We start from the raw sequence: 19,440 nt of genomic DNA on the forward strand, positions 1-19,440 counted from the left end.
AAAAGCAAAGACTTCAAATTGAGCATGTTTTATTTACCATTCACGTTTTATCAATACCAGTAAATGTACTTTGTGACTTCACCTCATGTTATATATACACGTGTCCTGTAAATTCAACAGTTTAAGTGTCTTAGAAGCCCATGTTGACAATGGTTGGAAGACACAGATTTAGGCAGAAGTCTTCAGCCTTCTGCTTTGTTGGAGAAATGGAAATCAGGAGGAACTTGGAAGTGTTTAGACCATTATTTAAAAACTTACTTCGTATAGAAGAATTCCAGAAAGAGATGAGGAGGGTGTATTTCACGAAATGGAAATTGAATCAGTCGTATGGGATCCTCCAAAAAGGGCTGACAAAATTCTCTTTTCACACAATAAACCAAGATAGAACTGAGTAGCTAAGTTTAATAACTAAGACATTTGCAGAGTTGGGTGACTAATCTTCCTAACTAATTCATGGGTGTCAAATTTACACTCTAGCAAAATTTATAAAATTTGAGTAAAAGAAAAATTATAATGCTGTTTTTCTCCTGAAATTTCCTCATTTAAATTGCATACATTTTTAAATTATATTATATTATATTATATTATATTATATTATATTATATTAAGAGTGAGAGCAAGGAAGCAAGGAAGAGGGGCAGAGAGAGAGAGAGAGAGAGAGAGAGAGAATCTTAAGCAGTTCCCATACACAGCATGGAGCCCAATGCAGGGTTTGATCCCACAATCCTGGGATCATGACCTGAGCCAAAATCAAGAGTTGATGCTCAACCTACTGAGCCACCCAGATACCCCAAAATGGCATATATTTTAGTGTTCAGTCTACTTGTCTCATATTTCATACTACATGACCAGTGATTAACTCATAATAATTATATCTTAAATTATGGAATAGATGTGTGTGCTGTTTTACTACTCATAATTCTGTTATTTTAGGAAAGCAAAGGATAAAGGTTTTGAGAACACATTTTATAAAAATATAATTAATTTCTCTAGTAGTCAGCATTTTAATCATGTTTTCCCCCAGTTTTTAAGATATAATTGATTTATAGTCTATATAAGTTTAAGGTATTCAACATAATTTACATATATTATGAACTGATTACCATGGTAAGTTTTGTTAATATCTATCATCTCATAAACACCAAAAAAAAAAAAAAAAAACCCAACATTTTTTTTCTTGTGATGAGAGTTCTTAGCATCAACTCTCTCTTAACTCTCAAATATATCGTACAGCCGTGTCAGCTATAGTCATCAGGATGCACATTTCATCTCTAGCACTTATGTATCTTATAAGTTTGTACCTTTGACCTCCTTCCTCCACCTTCCCCCCTCCCCGCCACCCCCTCTCTGGTAACTACAAGTCTGATCTTGTTTTCTATGACTTTGGATTTTTTTTTTTTTTTTTTTTTTTGGTTAAGATTTCACTTGTAAATGAGATCCTATAGTATTTGCCTTTCTCCATCTGATTTATTTCAGACACAGCGTAATGCTCTCAAGTTTCATCCATGTTGTCACAAATGTGTCACATGTGATACAAATGTCACTAAATCTTTTTTTAGTGACTGGATAATATTCCGTTGTGTGTGTGTGTGTGTGTGTGTGTGTATCCAGGAAGGGACTGCCTCTCCTTTGGTTACTTAATCCCTAGAGAGAACAATTTGCCTGAGACTCTGGCTTTGATATGTAAACCAACCACTTCTGAGACCAGTCCAGCATCAAGCCTGCTTTTATTAGGGCTCTTGAAGCTCTGAACACTGCCCCTGAAATCACCCCAGGTACTGAACAAAGAGAAACCACCCCTATCCGAAGGCACCAATCCTAAACCTGTTCAGCTGCCTCACCCATTCATTCCCTTGAAAACTCCAATAAAGGCTCAAGCTAGGCCCTGGTAATTCCTGCATGATTCTGCATGATGTGGTATGCCCTCTCCTCTTGACAAATGTAAATAATAAACTATCTTTTCAATGGTAGCTGTTTCCTGATGGAAACAACAGTTGGCCTCATGTGTTGGCCATACGTGAGTAAAGTCAAAGCTTTCCATTTTTCTCAATGTAACAGCCCTGGCCAGAGTCAGATGTACCCAGCATATACTGGGGTAGGGTGGGGGCAGTCATTTCACTGATGAATGAGAATCTCTCTTTAACTCTGACTGGGAATAATATATTCAATAGAAGAGAAGAAGTAATCTCTAAGGGAAAGAAGGGACACATTCTATCAAATTAATTTTTTTTCATAAAAAATATATATATGAAGACTAAACAGGGAAGCTATAAATCAAAGATGATATCAGCAGTGTATATGATTAAAGATTCATTTCTAGAACATTTTTTTTAAATGTTTTATTTATTTTTGAGACAAAGAGAGAGCATGAGCAGGGGAAGGGCAGAGAGAGAGGGAGACACAGAATCCGAAGCAGGCTCCAGGCTCTGAGCTGTCAGCACAGAGCCCGACGCGGGGCTCGAACTCACAAACCGCGAGATCATGACCTGAGCCGAAGTCGAACGCTCAACCGACTGAGCCACCCAGGCGCCCCAATTTCTAGAACATTTCAAAATTTTTTATTGGTCTATAAGAAAAAGAAAACCTATTATAGATTGAACATGTGTTTTTCCCCAAAATTCAAATGTTGAGCCCTTACTTGGAATATGATGGTACTTGGAGGTGGGGCTTTTGGAAGTTAATTAGGTTTAGATAAGGTCATGATGGTGAAGCCCTCACAATGGGATTAGTCCTCCAATAAGAGGAGGGAAACCTGTTGTGCCTGGAAAGGCCATTCACACAGAGAGTGAGAAGGTGGCCATCACCAAGCCAGGAAGAGGGCCCTCCCTAAAACCAGAGCATGTTAGCACCCTGATCTCAGATTTCTAGCTGCCAGAACTATGAGAAGTAAATGTGTAAGCCATCTGGCATATGGTATTTTCTTATAGCAGCTGGAGCTAAGACAAAACCTGATATAAAAATGAGTATATTACAGAAGGTATATCAGAGTAGAGAAATCATTAATAGTCCACAAAAAAATAAAAAGACGATGAAGTTTATTAGTAATCAGGAGATTATAATTTAAAACTGCAGTGTGACAGAGGACCTGCGGGGCACCCACTTTGGCCGCCTCTCTGGCTCCCTTGGTGTCTGACCGTGTGTTTAGTCCTGCACCCTGGGGAAGCGGGACGATTGGGTGGCCTGTATGAACCCGATAGCAGTGGCCAGATCAGGGATCCAATCCAGTCTTCAGGGCCAACAATCCAAGATTATCTGAATCGATCAAGGCCTACCTGGGAAGAAGTAAAAGAACAGCTGGAGGGATACCTGGGTGGCTCAGTCAGTTAAGCATCTGACTTCGGCTCGGGTCATGATCTCACAGTTCGTGAGTTCAAGTTCCACATCCAGTTCTGTGCTGACAGCTCAGAGCCTGGAGCCTGCTTCAGACTCTGTGTCTTCCTCTCTCTCTCTGCCTCTCCCCGATTTGTGCGTGTGCACGTGTGCTCTCTCTGTCTCTCTCTTTCTCAAAAATAAATATTAAAAAAATGAAAAGAAAAGAACAGCTAGAGAAGAAAAAGAAAGGCCCTAAGACATTGGCTGAATTTGAAGAAAAAATGAATGAGAACTTGAAGAAAGAACTAGAAAAACACAGGGAAAAATTATTAAGTGGCAGTGAGAGCTCATCCAAAAACAGACAGAAAAAGAAAAAAGAAAAGAAGAAATCTGGTAGGTACTCGTCGTCTTCTTCACCCAGCTCTGATTCTTCCAGCAGTTCTTCAGATGCTGAAGATGAGGATAAAAAACAAGGAGAAAGAAAAAAGAGAAAAAAAAGAACCATTCACATAAATCTTCTGAAAGCTCCACGTCAGAAACGGAATCGGACAGTAAGGATAGTTTAAACAAAGAAAAAGAAGTCAAAGGATCCAACTGAGAAAGAGAAGGACATTAAAGGAGTCAGCAGAAAAAGAAAGATGTATCCTGGAGATAAACCTTTATTATCTGAGTCCTTATCAGAATCAGATCATACTGAAGAAGTACTAACGTGGGAGGGTGGGGGAGAAGGTCAAATGGGGGCTGGACATCGAGGAGGGCACTTGTTGGGACGAACACTGGGTGTTGTATGTAAGTGATGAACCATGAGAATCTACACCAAAAACCAAGAGCACACTGTACACACTATATGTTAGCCAATTTGACAATAAATTATATTTAAAAAATAAATAAATAAAATGTGCCAGCAATAAATAAATAAATAAATAAATAAATAAATAAAATATCCTGGCAAAATAAATAAATAAATAAATAAATAAGAAGAAGTATGAGCAAAAAAGAAGAAAAGCAGTGAAGAATGAGAAAAAGAAAAAACAAAAAAGAAAAAGAACCATAAGACACACAGTGAGAAGGGGCGTCTGGGTGGCTCAGTCGGTTTAGCATCCAACTTCAACTCAGGTCATGATCTCACGGTCCGTGAGTTCGAGCCCCGCGTCGGGCTCCGTGCTGACAGCTCAGAGCCTGGAGCCTTCCTCAGATTCTGTAACTCCTTCTCTCTCTGCCCCTCTGCCTCTCGCTCTCTGTCTCTCTCTCTCAAAAATAAATAAACATTAAAGAAACACAGTGAGAAGAAAAAGAAGGCTCCTAGTTCAAGTCCTGACTCACCATAACATTAAGAAAAATCAGGATTCCCTTATAAAGTGCAATGTCTAAGAAAATTTCAACTGCGAAAATTATGACATAGTTACTAAAATGCATGGATTGTCTTGTCTTTACAATTATTCCTGGACTGTTCAATAGTCACTCAGAGGCCGTTGTGTGAAAGGGCCGTAACTGTTGCCTGCTGCTTGAACATCTGTTTTTTTTTTCTCTTCCAGTGCTTAACGACTCTGGGAGATAATACATTGCAGTTGCACTACTGGCTAAGATATTTGGGGATAAAGTTAATATTTTTTTTTAAAAATTTTTTAACGTTTTTATTTATTTTTGAGACAGAGGGAGACAGAGCATGAACAGGGGAGGGTCAGAGAGAGGGAGACACCGAATCTGAAACAGGCTCCAGGCTCTGAGCTGTCAGCACAGAGCCCGACGCGGGGCTCGAACTCACGGACCGCGAGATCATGACCTGAGCCGAAGTCGGCTGCTTAACCGATTGAGCCACCCAGGCGCCCCTAAAGTTAATATTTTTGACTAGAAGTATCTAATGATAAATCAACAGAAATCGAATCTGGATATATCATTAAGATATAATCAGAAATGATCAGATGACTCTAGTTAACATTTTGAAATAGGGATTACATTGATGTTTCAAAATCCTTACTCTGTAAATAAGTATATTTTAGTTTTCTCCTCTTAAATACTTTTTTACCTAGGGAAGGAGCCTTTAGGGTGGGGAGGGGTGGTTCTCAATCTCTCTCTTTAGCTAGCAGAGTAGCGTGCCTTTTCTCTTCATACATCCTATGTTTGTGGACACAGTAGCCATGCTTCATGGGGAGGTCAGAGCTGTGGGTACAGCGGTCTTGCCCTTAGACATCCTTGGACTCTTGTCATTTGCTGCTTTCAATGAATCAGAGTGACAGCCCTTTGCAGCACGACAACGCCCCAAAAGCTCTGGGATTTATCTCCCCTTCGATGATACTGTATTTTTTTTAGCATTAGAATGTGTTACAGCATTTGAATTAATTTTGACTACGCTCTGGCTTTGGAGAGGAATCATTGCAAATAGACACTGGTACTTTTTGCACTTGACAGCGAAAAGTTCTAAAATGCATGTTTTATGCTGTTAGTTTTAACCAGTCAGGAAAATTTTACGCACCCGGTGTTCGTTATTTTATTTCTGTATGCCTTTTGTTTAGGCTGCCGGGTTTAGCTTTTATTAACTCCTTATTCTTGCTACCTAAAATCCATGCTGTGTTTAATGGCATGCTTCCCGAGATACTTAGCGTGTAAAAGAAAGCAGGCTTTTGACTTTTTTTTTTTTTTCTTTAGACAGCTTCATATTGAAGCTGAGACTTACCATAAACAAGATGAGTGGCAGGCCTGAGATGCTGTGTCTTGTTACATGAAGCTATTGCCAGAATCTCAGTGAATATAACATTTGAGAAATTTGTCTTTGTATATTCATAGCAAATAATGACAATTTAAACGAGAATTACATTATTGCTCTTCCTGTGTCATATTTTTTTATTTTTAAAAACAAATTTTTAATGTTTATTTATTTTTGAGAGAGAGACAGAAACCAAGCTCAAGCAGGGAGAGTTCAGAGAGGGAGGGAGACACAGAATCCGAAGCAGGCTCCAGGCTCTGAGCTGTCGGCACAGAGCCCGACACGGGGCTGGAACTCACTGACCGTGAGATCATGACCTGAGCTGAAGTCAGACACTTAACCGACTGAGCCACCCAGGCACCCCTCTCCCTGTGTCATCTTTTACAAAGATTTTGTGCTTCATTTCCACTGCTGAATTGTTTACTAGTAACATTAAAAGGAATTGATAAATCATTTTTGCTTTACATTTTTTATATAATCAGGTAACATGAAATATAATTTGATGTACAATTTTACCTGTTACAGAGGACATGCTAATTATAGTGGTATATGTACAAAACATTTTGGCATGACAAGGGGCCGAATAAATAGCTATTTTACTTAAAAAATAATAAATAAAAATAAGATAAAATTACAGTGTGATAGCATTCACACCATTCAGCTAAGCAGTATTCAAAAGAGTGGCGATACCTGTATTAATCATCAAGGCGGTCAAACGAAATACCACAGACCTTTACTTTCTCCCAGTTCTGGAGGCCAGGAGTCCAAATCAAGGTGTCGTGGGTTCGTTTGCTTCAGAGGCCTCTCTCTTTGGCTTGCCAACGGCCTGCTTATGCCTGTGTCTTCACATGGCTTCTTCTATGTACCCATGCAACCACAATGCCTCTTCCTGTTCTTATAAGAACGCAATCATATTGGACTTTGCCTAAGTTACCCATCGTAAGCTCATTTCTCAGTTCTGTATACTGAAGATAATAATAGTCGCTGCTTCAGAAGTTAGCTACAGAGATTCAATTAGATAGTTATTTATTTATTTATTTATTTATTTTTCAATTGGATTTTTAGACAAACACTTGAAACAGCGCACATAACGTGGTGAGTCAGTAAAATGTAGCTATGTCACCCAAGTCCAAGCTTCCTCTGCTCACACTACGTGACAAGCCAGTAAGTCGAGAGGCAAGATGCCGGGGGCAAAGCAAGTGACTTTATCTGGAAAGCCAGCAAACCTGTGAGATGGCAGACTGTTGTCCCAAAGAACCATCTCCCCCCCGCATGAAATTTGAGCTTCTTTTATGTTAGGAAAAGTGGGAAGGGGAGGGAGCCAAAAGATGGCTGACCTCTGATTATATCTGAGGAAGGTGTGTAAGTTCTTTGTCTCTAGTCAATTGATCTTACTGTAGAGGAATCTAGTCATATCATTTCTGTGAATCTTAAATATAGCATAGTCATTTCTACATGTACTCCCTTATCTCCTTGGGCGAGGTCTATTTCAGGTGAAAAGCAGCCGTTTGCAAATCTTAGCTGCAACATGTCTATGTGCAGGGCCAAGTAGAAGTTTCTAAGCTCCAGGGCACAGTAGCAGGGAAACAGAAGCAACGTGGAGCTAGTCATGCTAAGTTATAATTCCCCAACATCAACGTTCCGTTCCATAATCTTGAGGGATCAGGACAAGGGGACATCACCTCTCATCTGACTGCTTCTTGTTGGACAGGGTCAAAGAGAGGCAATTGTGGAATAGAACAATTTGACCAGACTTATGAAATATTCCAGAACGCTCTTTTTGCCATTGGGGTCTTAGAAGCAACCCTAGGCATTTGTCCCCCTAAAATTGAATGAGTTCTCTTTTTTAAATTCCATTTGTTTATTTTATAAGTTTATTGATTTATTTTGAGAGAGAGAGAGAGAGAGAGCACAAGGAAGAGGGGCAGAGACAGAGGGAGAGAGAGAATCCCAAGCAGGCTCTGTGCTGACGTGGGGCTTGAACTCCCAAACCATGAGATCATGACCTGAGTCAAAATCAAGAATCAGACGCTTAACCAACTGAGCCACTCAGGCACCCGTAAAATCAAATAAATTCTTTTAGGAATCCAGGGAAAGGGCCTTGAGAACCAGTTTCCTATTCTGATTCACATTCCAAGGTTTGTTGGAGGCAAGTAGTCTGTTGTCTAATTTTGTCAATATGGGTTCTTCTGAGGAAAAAACATAAGTGCAGCAGGTGGTGTTTAACTATCGTATAGACTCTGCCTTGTTCAGCAAGCACCTGGGTAATTAATAAGAGGCATTTCTAAGGAAACAATAGAAAAACACAGCGTGGAGCAAATTATAAATCTAGTGTCTGAGTCTAAATGCTGCCAATAAGAGGATTTTTAGGTGCTGCACTCAAAGCATCCTCAGATGGAGTGAGTGCAGGCAGACATAATCTGATGGATTTTTCTGGTTCATAGTGGCAATGACTCTGGTGATCCTTCTGAGTGGCCCACAGAGTGATGGGAGCTATTGCAACAATTTCTCTGATATTTCTCTCACATTGTCCAGCTTCAGTTTGCAGGGATGTAGGAAAGACAGCAGTTTTAGTTCTCAGGGATTTCAAGTCAAGAGAAGGGAGAAAATTGGAAACCTTAGTTTGGAGAGTCATAGCTAGATAAGTAGGAAGAAGAATTCAGGTTCTAACCCAGTTTCATAGGCAAACAATCAACACTCAAAGACAACCAGAACTAGAATCTAACATCCTCTAACATCCTCAAAGGTGTGTTTTTGAAACATAATTTTTTTCTCTGAAATCACCCTCCTATTTATCAGATAGCCAGATTAAGACTAATTTATTTGTAAAATAAATTTAATTTTAACACACCTGGCCTAATTATTTACATAAGTGTGGCAAGAATACCACATAGGTCTTTTCATTCTGCTTTGCTGGAATGTTTTTTGGTTTTTGTTTTACCTTGTTTTTTGTTTTTGAGAGAAAAAGTGGGCACACATGTGCCACTGGGGGAAGGGCAGAGGAAGAGGGAGAGAGAATTCTGAGCAGGCTCCACATTCATTGTGGAGCCAGACACAGGGCTCCTATCCCACGACTGTGAGATCAAGACCAGAGCTGAAATCAAGAGTCTGATGCTTAATCAACTGAGCCACCCAGACACCCCTGCCGGAACATTTAAATAAGGAATTTCAGATTGAACTTTTTCATAGCCTCCCAAGGCCAGAAGCCAAGCCAAATACTTGCCATACCTATAGCTTTGGGTAAATTCCTCCCTTCTAGAGGTCTCCAAAATATCCTGAGATTCCTACATTTGCCAAGAAGTTACCTTCTTTACTCACTTGGTAAGGCTGCTGGGAGTTCTGTAAGCAATGTATCAAGCCAAAATTTCCGAGGGGTTCTATTGGCTCCCAAACTCAACTTTATTTCTTTAAAGGTGTCTGGTCATATCTGAGTCTCTGCATGCCTCTCAAATATGACATTCCAGTCAAAGCCTTGGTAATCTAACCAATGTTTTCAATGGTGTTCTTTTACCAGGAGATTTTCATTGAACTTAAGCAAAAAACTATAATTGCCATGAAAGAATACTCACTGAGAGTTTCTGAATTCTGGATGGTTCAGGTAGGGAGAAATCATCAACATGTCAACGTGTTTACTTTCCAGTTTCCTTAAACTGGAAAAGCAAACATTAGAGAGCTGTCAATGTTTCAGACAAGAGTAATAAAAACCATAATCATCTTTCTCAATTCTTGTTCTTGTTACTAATTCTTGTTACTAATTCTTGTTCTAATGTTACTAATTCGTGTTCTTTTAAAAAAAAAATTTTTTTATGTTTATTTTTGAAAGAGAGAGAGAGTGTGAACAGGCGAGAGACAGACACAGAATCCAAAGCAGGCTCCAGGCTCCGAGCTGTCAGCACAGAGCCCGACGCGGGGCTTGAACCCACAAACTGTGAGATCATGACCTGAGCCGAAGTTGGATGCTCAACTGACTGAGCCACCCAGGTGCCCCTCTTGTTCTGTTTGAATACAGTTTTTCCATTAGTTCTGGAAATTCTTAGTTTAGTTTTATGATCTTAAAGATATGAGAATCTTGTGTTTGTCAAAAGTCCTTTTTCATGAATCTCCTTAAAACTGAAACACATTTGTAAGTGTATCAGCGTGAAATAATAATCGTAAATGACAAAAGCTTCAAAATGGCCATGGTTAAAAATCTGATGGGATTTCATTACATTGTAGTTGATAAGGAAATTTGGTTATTTTTGTGACACATAACATTTTAACAATTAGGAGTACATGTGATTACCTTATATCAGGGCACATTAAAACTTGAGGAATTTTATATAATTTTTGGAATAGTTACAGCATTTACCCACACAATATAAGCTAAGAGGATTTATCATCATTTCTTTGACAATGCTTCCCATGTAACTTAACATACAAAATAAACAAGCCTAATTGGTTAAAAAGACTTTATTTAGAATTTGAATTTTTTCATAAGTTTGTTAAAAATATCAGAAAGTTTAGGGGCACTTAGGTGGCTCAGTTGGTTAAGTGACTGTCCGACTCTAGATTTTGGCTGAAGTCACGATCTCAAGGTTCACAAGATCGAGCTCTGTGTTGGGCTCTATGCTAACAGCATAGAGCCTGCTTGGGATTCTCTCTCTGTTTCTCTCTCTCTCTCTGTCCCCCTCCCCTGTTTGTGCATGTGTGTGTGCTCTCTCTCTCAAAAAATAAATAAATAAACATTTAATTAAAAAACTATGAGAAAGTGGGGCACCTGGGTCGGTTAAATGTCCTACTTTGGCTCAGGACATGATCTCACAGTTTGTGGGTTCAAGCCCTGCATCAGGCTCTGTGCTGACAGCTCAGAGCCTAGAGCCTGCTTTGGATTCTGTCTCCTTCTCTCTCTGCCTCTCCCCCATTGCACTCGGTCTCTTTCTCTCTCCCTCAAAAATAAATAAACATTAAAAAAAAAAAAAAACTATGAGAAAGTTTTTAAAAAATCAGATTAAAGCACATACCTAAGTAGGATTATAGCTCATTATGAAACTTAATGTTTAATTATCTATTTAGCCCAGGTGGCAATAAGAGATTCTACAGAAGGATATCTAGTTGTTAGCAAAACTTAGGTCCTTTAATATTGGGAAGATTTAGTTTTCTTAAGTAATCAAAGACCTGATGAAGACAAAACATAGATATTTTGTTCTGGGGTAGATTAAAAAACAAAAACAAAGACAAAAACAAAAACAAAAACAAAATCACCCTTTGTTCATAATTTCTTATTAAGAGTAAACCAACAGTCCAAGGAAACGTTGTCATCTTAACAGAGAGACAAACCAAATTCCAATCTCTTACTAGTGTACTGTTAATACTCATTGACTCCAATTTTATTCAGTCCTGACCATGCACACATACCATTCTTTTCCAAAGATTCTCCTTCACAAACTTTCTACAGCTTTCTTTTTCATTAGATTTTGTCATAAGGCTTCCCTCTCTAAACAATCAGTCTCAATTTAGGACAAAATCACTTTTTTCCCCCTTCGATAAAAATGTATTCTCACATTCTTATAGCTTTCTTACAAACCTCCTATTTTCCCTGCATACAAAGTTGCTTTCCTTATCATTTCTCACAGTCTCGATCACATTTAATGGAATTTTAACTTTTAAAACCTTAATCTCCAGTGAAGACTAAATAGTAACCAATTTTGAACCATTACGCCAGAATTCTTTAGAACTCTCGAAAATTTATGGAGTTATTTCTTAATTTCTAGAAATGTGTTTTTTTCATGGTACAACTTTCAATAAAGCATAAAACGTGTTTACCAGCAGACCTAAATTTATCTTTAGTTTCTCTGTAATAAGAAGCCAAAAGCAGATAAACCTATGTTCAGGAATGAATGTTTCAGTATTTTATTTTATTTGGAAAAGACTTATATATCCAATGAATTCAACTGAATTTACCATTTAACCTAGCAAAACTTCAAAGTTTCAGGTCACCAAAGATTTTGGAAGCTATTAAAAAATCTACCTATAAACTTTTTATTTATTTAACATATTTGCTCTTAACAATTACCCATGAAGGGGAACCTTGGTGGCTCAGTGGGTTAAGCATCCAACTCTTTTTTTTTTTTTTTTTTAGTGTTTATTTTTGAGAGAGAGAGAGAGAGCGCACGCGCACACACACAAGTGGGGGAGGGGCAAAGAACGAGGGAGACACAGATTCCTTAGCAGGCTCCAAGCTGTCTGCAGAGACAGACTCAGGGCTCTACCTCACGAACTGTGGCATCATGACCTGAGCCGCTTAACCAACTGAGCCACCCAGGTGACTCTTGATTTCAGCTCAGGTCATGATCTCACGGTTCCTGAGATGGAGCCTTGAGTCAGGTTGTGCACTGACAGTGCAGAACCTACTTGGGGTTCTCTGTTTCCCTCTCTGTCTCTGCACCTCCCCCCCCCCCCCCCCCCCCCACCATTTGTGCTCCTGCTTGGGCTCTCTCTCTCAAAATAAATAAATAAACAGTGAAAAAACATAATTACCCATGAAAACTTTGTGAGGCAGAAAAAATTAACCACCATTTGAAGTCATTTTTGCTGACAAATTACAACAAAGATAACATGAGTTTATTTGACATTTAGTCAACTTTGGTAAAATGAAAGTTTTATATTTAATGCTGATAACTCTAAAGACATGTCTATTTTAATTATATCAACACCTTTGAATTTTAGTTCTCCAAACATCATCCCAGATTATGTGAACTTGAAAAACATTTGGGTTAGTTTCTGTCTTTCTGAGTTTTAAAATGCCCAATTTTTGTAAGCACTTGCTTTTAAAACAATTAAATAGAGCTCCTTTCCAAATTAATTTTGAGCAATAGAGAAAATATCTCACATTTAAAACTTTTACAGACACATATACACAAACAAGATATAAACCAAATCTAGCCTTTAGTTCATTAATATTTTTGGAGAGGACATTAAAGACCCAATTTCCAAATATCTCTTTTTTACCAAACAAACCTAATTGCAAGATAGCATTACAATTTATGAATCCATTAATTAGTCATTTCCCATTTTCCAATTAGAACATAGCTGGTTTTAGGGGCACCTGGGTGGCTTAGTTGGTTTGACTTCAGCTCGGGTCATGATCTCTCTCTTCGTGAGTTTGAGCCCCACACCGGGCTCACTGCTGTCAGCCGATCAGCACAGAGCCCCTTCAGATTCTGTTCCCCTCTCTCTTCCTCTCCCCCATTGTTCTCTCCCCATAAATAAATAAATATTAAAAAAAAAAAAAGAACATGGTTGGTTTTGTCCAAAGTACCACAAGCTGCATCAACAAACAAAATGAAGCCCAGAGTATCTCTGTGAATATTCATTCTTCGCCAAAAGTAGGATTTTCACCAACTGAACTAAATGGCTTTCTAAACCAGTTAAGAGACCCAAACCAAACCCCTCTATTTGGAGAAAACAGAAGGGGAGGAAGAAAGCTAAGAGTCACTAATATTTGTAGAGATCATTAAAGCCCAATTTCCAAATATCTCCCTTTTAGGAAGCAAATCTAACATGGGTAAAACTCCAACGATGATTCCCCTCTCCAGCAGGGTGCCTAGGACAAATGCAAACAAACATCTTTTGTTCCCCAAGGAAAAGCCAGTACAGAAGGGAAGGGAGTTCCTGGTTGTACATGCAGGAATGACTTACCCTACTTTAGGGTCCATCAACTCACAGTTTGTTGAATTCTTGTCCCAGCAGCCTAGTGCAGGGGCAAGTCAAAGAAGTCAAGTCCAAGAGGAAGCCCCTGGAACAAATTGTCCCGACAGTTGCTAGGGAATCCCTGATGCAGGCCAGCTGGCTGTGACCTGGCTGGCTTACTAAGTCTGTAAAAGGGTCCAAGCTAGTCCTGCTCACCTCGGGACAGGCCAATAAGTCGAGAAGCAAGGAAAGCAAAGCAAACCAAGGAGATGCGGACTACTGTTCCAAAGAACCATCTTCCCCAGCCCCCCAGCATGAAATTCAAGCTTCTTTCATGTTAGGAAAATGGGGAAGGAAGGGGTTCTTTTTTTGGGGGGAAGGGGTTCTTCAGAAAACATTCATCATATTTATAATATTTCCCATTGAGGCTTTTCCTTTAAAATGCCAACACATTTTATTTGTATTTTATTTGTATTTATTATTGTTTTGTTTTGTTTTCTGGCTTGTTTTTTTTTTTGGGGGGGGGGGAGAATCTTAAGCAGGCTCCACACTCAGTGCGGAACCTGACTTGGGGTTTGATCCTATGACATTGGGATCATGACCTGATCTGAAATCAAGAGCCAGACGTTCAACTGACTGAGCCACCCAAGTGCCCCCAAAAGTTTATTTTATTTTTATTTAAAAATGCCAACACATTTTAGGGTACCTGGGTGGCTCAGTCCATTAAGTTACTGACTTCAGCTCAGATCATGATCTTGCAGTCTGTGGGTTCGAGCCCCATGTCAGGTTCTGTGCTGAGAGCTCAGAGCCTGGAGCCTGCTTCTGATTCTGTGTCTCCCTCTCTCTCGCTGCCCCTCCCCTGCTTGCTCTCTGTTCCTCTATCTCTCAAAAATAATAAACATTAAAAAAATTTTTTTTAATGTCAACACATTTTAAAATGAAATATATGTGGGGTGCCTGGATGGCTCAGAAAAGCATGCAACTCTTGATCTTGGGGTCATGAGTTCAAGCCCCATGTTTGGTGTAGAGATTACTTAAATAAATATTTTTTAAAAATGAAATATATGTGCTCATACAGGACAAAAACAGATGAAACATAGCCATTGAATATATAGGTTGCTGTCATTTGGAGATACACAAAGAAGAATGTTCTATACAAAAACACATATAAAACATATAAATATTTGCTTTTATTATGTATAGACTATTTGGAAAGATTCATCAAACTCCTTAAAAAGCCTCTACCTCCTGAATGAGCACAAAGAAAGAAGCTGCTACTGAAAGCTTGTCTGTTGCTTATGAGCCTGTGGAGGTTGAGAATTACAGAATGAGTTTGTGAATTAGAAAACAGAGAAAGGACAGTTTCTGGAAACACCTCCTTTAAAGGGCTGAAGATATTAGAATAGGCTGACAGAGAAAAAGCCACATCTGCTTAGCAAATCATGCATCTAATTGAGAGAAACGACACGAGGATTTTTCAAAGCATTCAGTGGATCCAGAAACCTGATCACTGATGGAATTAGAGGGGAGTTTAAGTACAGGAGTTGAAGGAGGTGGGAACAAAGGACAATCAAATCTAGCTTTTGCCCAGAAGATGCAATCAGAGAGGAAGATGGGGAGTGTTGGGAGCCTGTCATTTCCCTGAGGTTGATTGCACCTGGGGTCTTTCCAAACGGACAAAGGATGGGAAACTCCCTACAAGATTATAAAGCTAAACCGAGTCAGATTCTTAACACAACAGTTAACAGAGAACATGGACTATGTTGCATCCTCCCACGCAGAGCGGGCAAGACTAAGTGCTAGGCCAGGAAGGGAGGAGCCTGCAGTCCCAGGTGGGTGGAGCCTACAGCGGCCCCTGAGGCCTTAAGAACTCAGCACAGCTCCCAACCCAGCACAGAGCAAAGACCTGATCCTGCAGTGGGCACGCAAGCGTGTCTCGGGCCACAGGTGAGCACGCACTCAGGGAAGGGACCAGAAGGAGAGGCGAAGCAGAGCAGGAGCAAGGGCCAGGCGAGCAAGCTGCAGACCAGGGACTGGGGTGGCCCGCGCGGCTGCCTCACCGAGGTGGATGAGGGCGGGAATTCGGGAACTGACCGAGTTGCAGTGATCTGGGAGGCTTCAGACAGGTCCGGAAATGCTCGGTTGGGTTCATTTACAAGAGATTTTGTAGCCTGAAGAGTGGATAATTTAGTGGGTTCAGAGAAGGAGTCAGTAGGGGAAGTGGGCAGCTGTGGGTGTGCATGTGACTGGACATTGGCTCCTCACCTGGACCCCACCTGACGGAGGTGTGGGAAAGTCCCAGGGGCTTCTGCTGAGCACCTGCTGTGTGCCAGACGCCGTGCTCATTGCAGTTCTATTTTCTTCTTTTTTTAAAAAAAAATTTTAATGTTTATTTATTTTTGAGAGGAAGAGACAGACAGAGTGGGAGCAGGAAAGGAGCAGAAAAGGAGCAGAAAGAGGGAGACACAGAATCTGAAGCAGTCTCCAGGCTCTGAGCTGTCAGCACAGAGCCTGATGCTGGGCTGGAACCCACAGACCATGAAATCATGACCTGAGCTGAAGTCAGACGCCTAACCGTCTGAGCCACCCAGGTGCCCCTGCGGTTCCATTTTCTTAACCGGTGAACTTTGGTGAAGTGTTTATATATGTGTGTGATTACTTAACTGAAGATCAATTAAGTATTTGCTGATACTTTCATATGGACACATATACACCCAATTTCTTTTTATGTTGTGATCAACTATACGGAATTTCTTTGGGTGATAATCACAAGATTTATTAGGTGTGCCAGGGATTTTAACATGATTTTATCCAATATTAATCTAATTTTGAGGACCATGTTAAGAATAATCAGGAAATCTATAATGAAGCAAGCCAATTAAGGGAAGAGCGTTACAAACAGTGGAATTCTGTGTCACGCCAAGTTCCTATTATTTAAAACCAAAACATCTAAAAGGTTGATCTCGGTTTGTATTTATACTTACACGTAAATAAAAAGGGAAGATGAGGATAGTTACCCTTGTTTCAGGTGTCCCTGAAAGGGTTGGGGATCAAGCAACTAGCCCCAGATGACACAGGTGAAATCAGACCCTCACAACATCCAGGCAGTGAGACCTTTCCTCAGCCTCAATCCGGAGATTTCTGTGGGGTTACAGGAGTGTGGCCAGGGAAGGTGGGGGTGGGGCTGAGGTGGTTGGATGGAAAGAACATGTGGGCAGATTAGGATCACAGAGGAGAGGACTGCAGGGACCAGGGGGCTTTGAGATGGAGAGAAAGCTCAAAGGAGGTAGTAGAAGTTGCCTAGGTTAGAAAGGGAAGATTAGCCTTTAGGAAAAAAAGCTTTAATTACAGAACAGTTCATTTACCTATAATAGTAGGAAAAATTATAATGAATTCCCATGTACCAGGACACCTCCGTGTACGATTATAAATTAATTTCCAATTTACGTATAGTCCCAGCAATTCTCCTGTGCTATCAGTTCGAGGCAAATCCCTAGGCATCTTCAGATTTCATCTGCAGACAGTTCCTTGTATATCACCTAGAAGATCATTTTTAAGTGATGTCTAATACCATTATTGCCACTTAAAATAATTAGCAGGTTTTTATGAGATATTCACCTTGCCAAATTGAATTCTATTTTTATCCTGTGTTTTTAAATGTTTATTTATTTTTGAGAGAGAGAGAGAGAGAGCAAGCGGGGGGGGGGGAGGGGAGGGATAGAAAGAGAGGGAGACACAGAATCTGCAGCAGGCTACAGGCTCTGAGCTTGAATTCAAGAATCGAGAGATCATGACCTGAGTCAAAGTCGGACACTTAACCGACCGAGCCACCCAGGCACCCTTTATCCTGTGTTTTGTTTTTTTTTTTAATTTTTTTTAAACGCTTATTTATTTTTGAGACAGAGAGAGACAGAGCATGAACGGGGGAGGGTCAGAGAGAGGGAGACACAGAATCCGAAACAGGCTCCAGGCCCTGAGCCATCAGCCCAGAGCCCGACGCGGGGCTCGAACTCACGAACCGTGATATCATGACCTGAGCCGAAGTCGGCCGCTTAACCGACTGAGCCACCCAGGCACCCCTAAGTCTGCCTGAATCTCAAGTTTCCCTGGGAGACAGGCTGAAGGGATCTGACACCTTGGGATGGACGGGAGAGTTATAAGGGTTACAGCTGAAAGAAGGAAGAGAAAGACTGGCTTGGCTAGGAGGGGGCAGTGCACACTCAAAACAATGGTTAGCCTTTTAAAAAATGTTTTTATATAGAACATGCTAAGCTTATAAAATCGAAAAATAGTATAATGAACCCAATGTGTCAGTTTCCTGGGGCTCCATAGCCAAATACCACACGCCAGTTGACGTAAACAACAAAAATGTGTTTTGTCACAATTCAGAGGCTGGAGGTTGAAGATCAAAGTGGCATCAGCTTCGGTTTCTCCTGAGGCCTCACTGGCTTACAGATGGCCTCCTACTCACCTGGCTTTTCCTGTACGCCTGCCCAAACCTGTATCTCTTCCTTGTGTAAGGACACCAGTCATATTGTATTAGGCTTCACCTGACCAGCCTCATGGTTAACTTAATCGTTGCTTTATAGACCTTACCACAAAATAGGGTTACGGGGGTGCCTGCCTGGCTTAGTCAGAAGAGCGTGTGATTCTTAATCTCAGGGTCATGAGTTCAAGCCCCACGTTGGGTGTAGAGATTACTTATAAATAAATAAGCTTAAAAAAAAGAAGACATTATTTTAAAAAGTAGGGTCACAGTCTGAGGTACTGGGAGTTAGGGCTTAATCATGAATTGGGGAGGGCACAGTTCAGCCAACATCTCATGTATGCACCCAGTAATTATGCCCCCACTCTTCCCTATCCCTCATTATTGTCAAGCAAATCCTAGATATCATAGGGTTTATAAGTAAATATTAAACTATGTCTCTTTCAAGTATATGTAGAGTCTCTTCATTAACAAAACCACATTATTCCCCTTCTTTAAAATCATCAAGGGGCGCCTGGGTGGCTCAGTCGGTTAAGCGTCCGACTTCGGCTCAGGTCACGATCTCGCGGTCCGTGAGTTTGAGCCCCGCGTCAGGCTCTGGGCTGATGGCTCAGAGCCTAGAGCCTGCTTCCGATTCTGTGTTTCCCTCTCTCTCTGCCCCTCCCCCGTTCTTGCTGTGTCTCTCTCTGTCTGAAAAATAAATAAACGTTAAAAAAAAAATTAAAAAAAAATCATCAAATATCCACTATTAGTTATGCAAATAACTACAATTATCTTTTTTTAATTTTTATGTATTCGAGTACAGGAAATAAACCTCATAAAACATCGCCAATGATATATGTGCTCCTTATCTCTTTAATATATATTCTTTTTTTCCTCATTATTCTCTTGAAGGAACCTGGTGAATTGTCTCACAGACTTGCTCGCATCTGGATTTTGCTGTGTCCCCACGTCATTGATTTCCATCGCCACCTGGAGTTGTGGCTCTTTCCTTAGAAGAGGATTATGTAGCAAGCTTCGATTCCCAGCCATTGAGTAAAGGTTACAAAAGTGCCAGCAGAGACTGATTGGGGGCTGTAACCCCTGGCAGCTGCTGCAGAGCTGAAGGGAAAGGAGCGGAAACAGGCTCGAGTGGCTACAGTGTGTTGCACATCCGGGAAACCTGCACCTCCTGGCAGCTTTTGAAGGAACAGAGAGAAGGCCGAAGAGTCATCGGCTGCTGACTTTTCTAGCTCCCAGAGATCCAGGCCTTTCTGAAGGGAGTTTCCTC

At 40.5% G+C, this 19,440-nt stretch overlaps 1 pseudogene; it reads left to right on the forward strand.

Moving 5' to 3' along the window:
• Window positions 1-3,160: 3,160 nt before the first annotated feature.
• On the forward strand, window positions 3,161-19,355 carry LOC122218393 (annotated as a pseudogene).
• Window positions 19,356-19,440: the final 85 nt, after the last annotated feature.

This window comes from Panthera leo, chromosome B1, assembly GCF_018350215.1.
Source record: "Panthera leo isolate Ple1 chromosome B1, P.leo_Ple1_pat1.1, whole genome shotgun sequence".
Classification (NCBI taxonomy): domain Eukaryota; kingdom Metazoa; phylum Chordata; class Mammalia; order Carnivora; family Felidae; genus Panthera; species Panthera leo.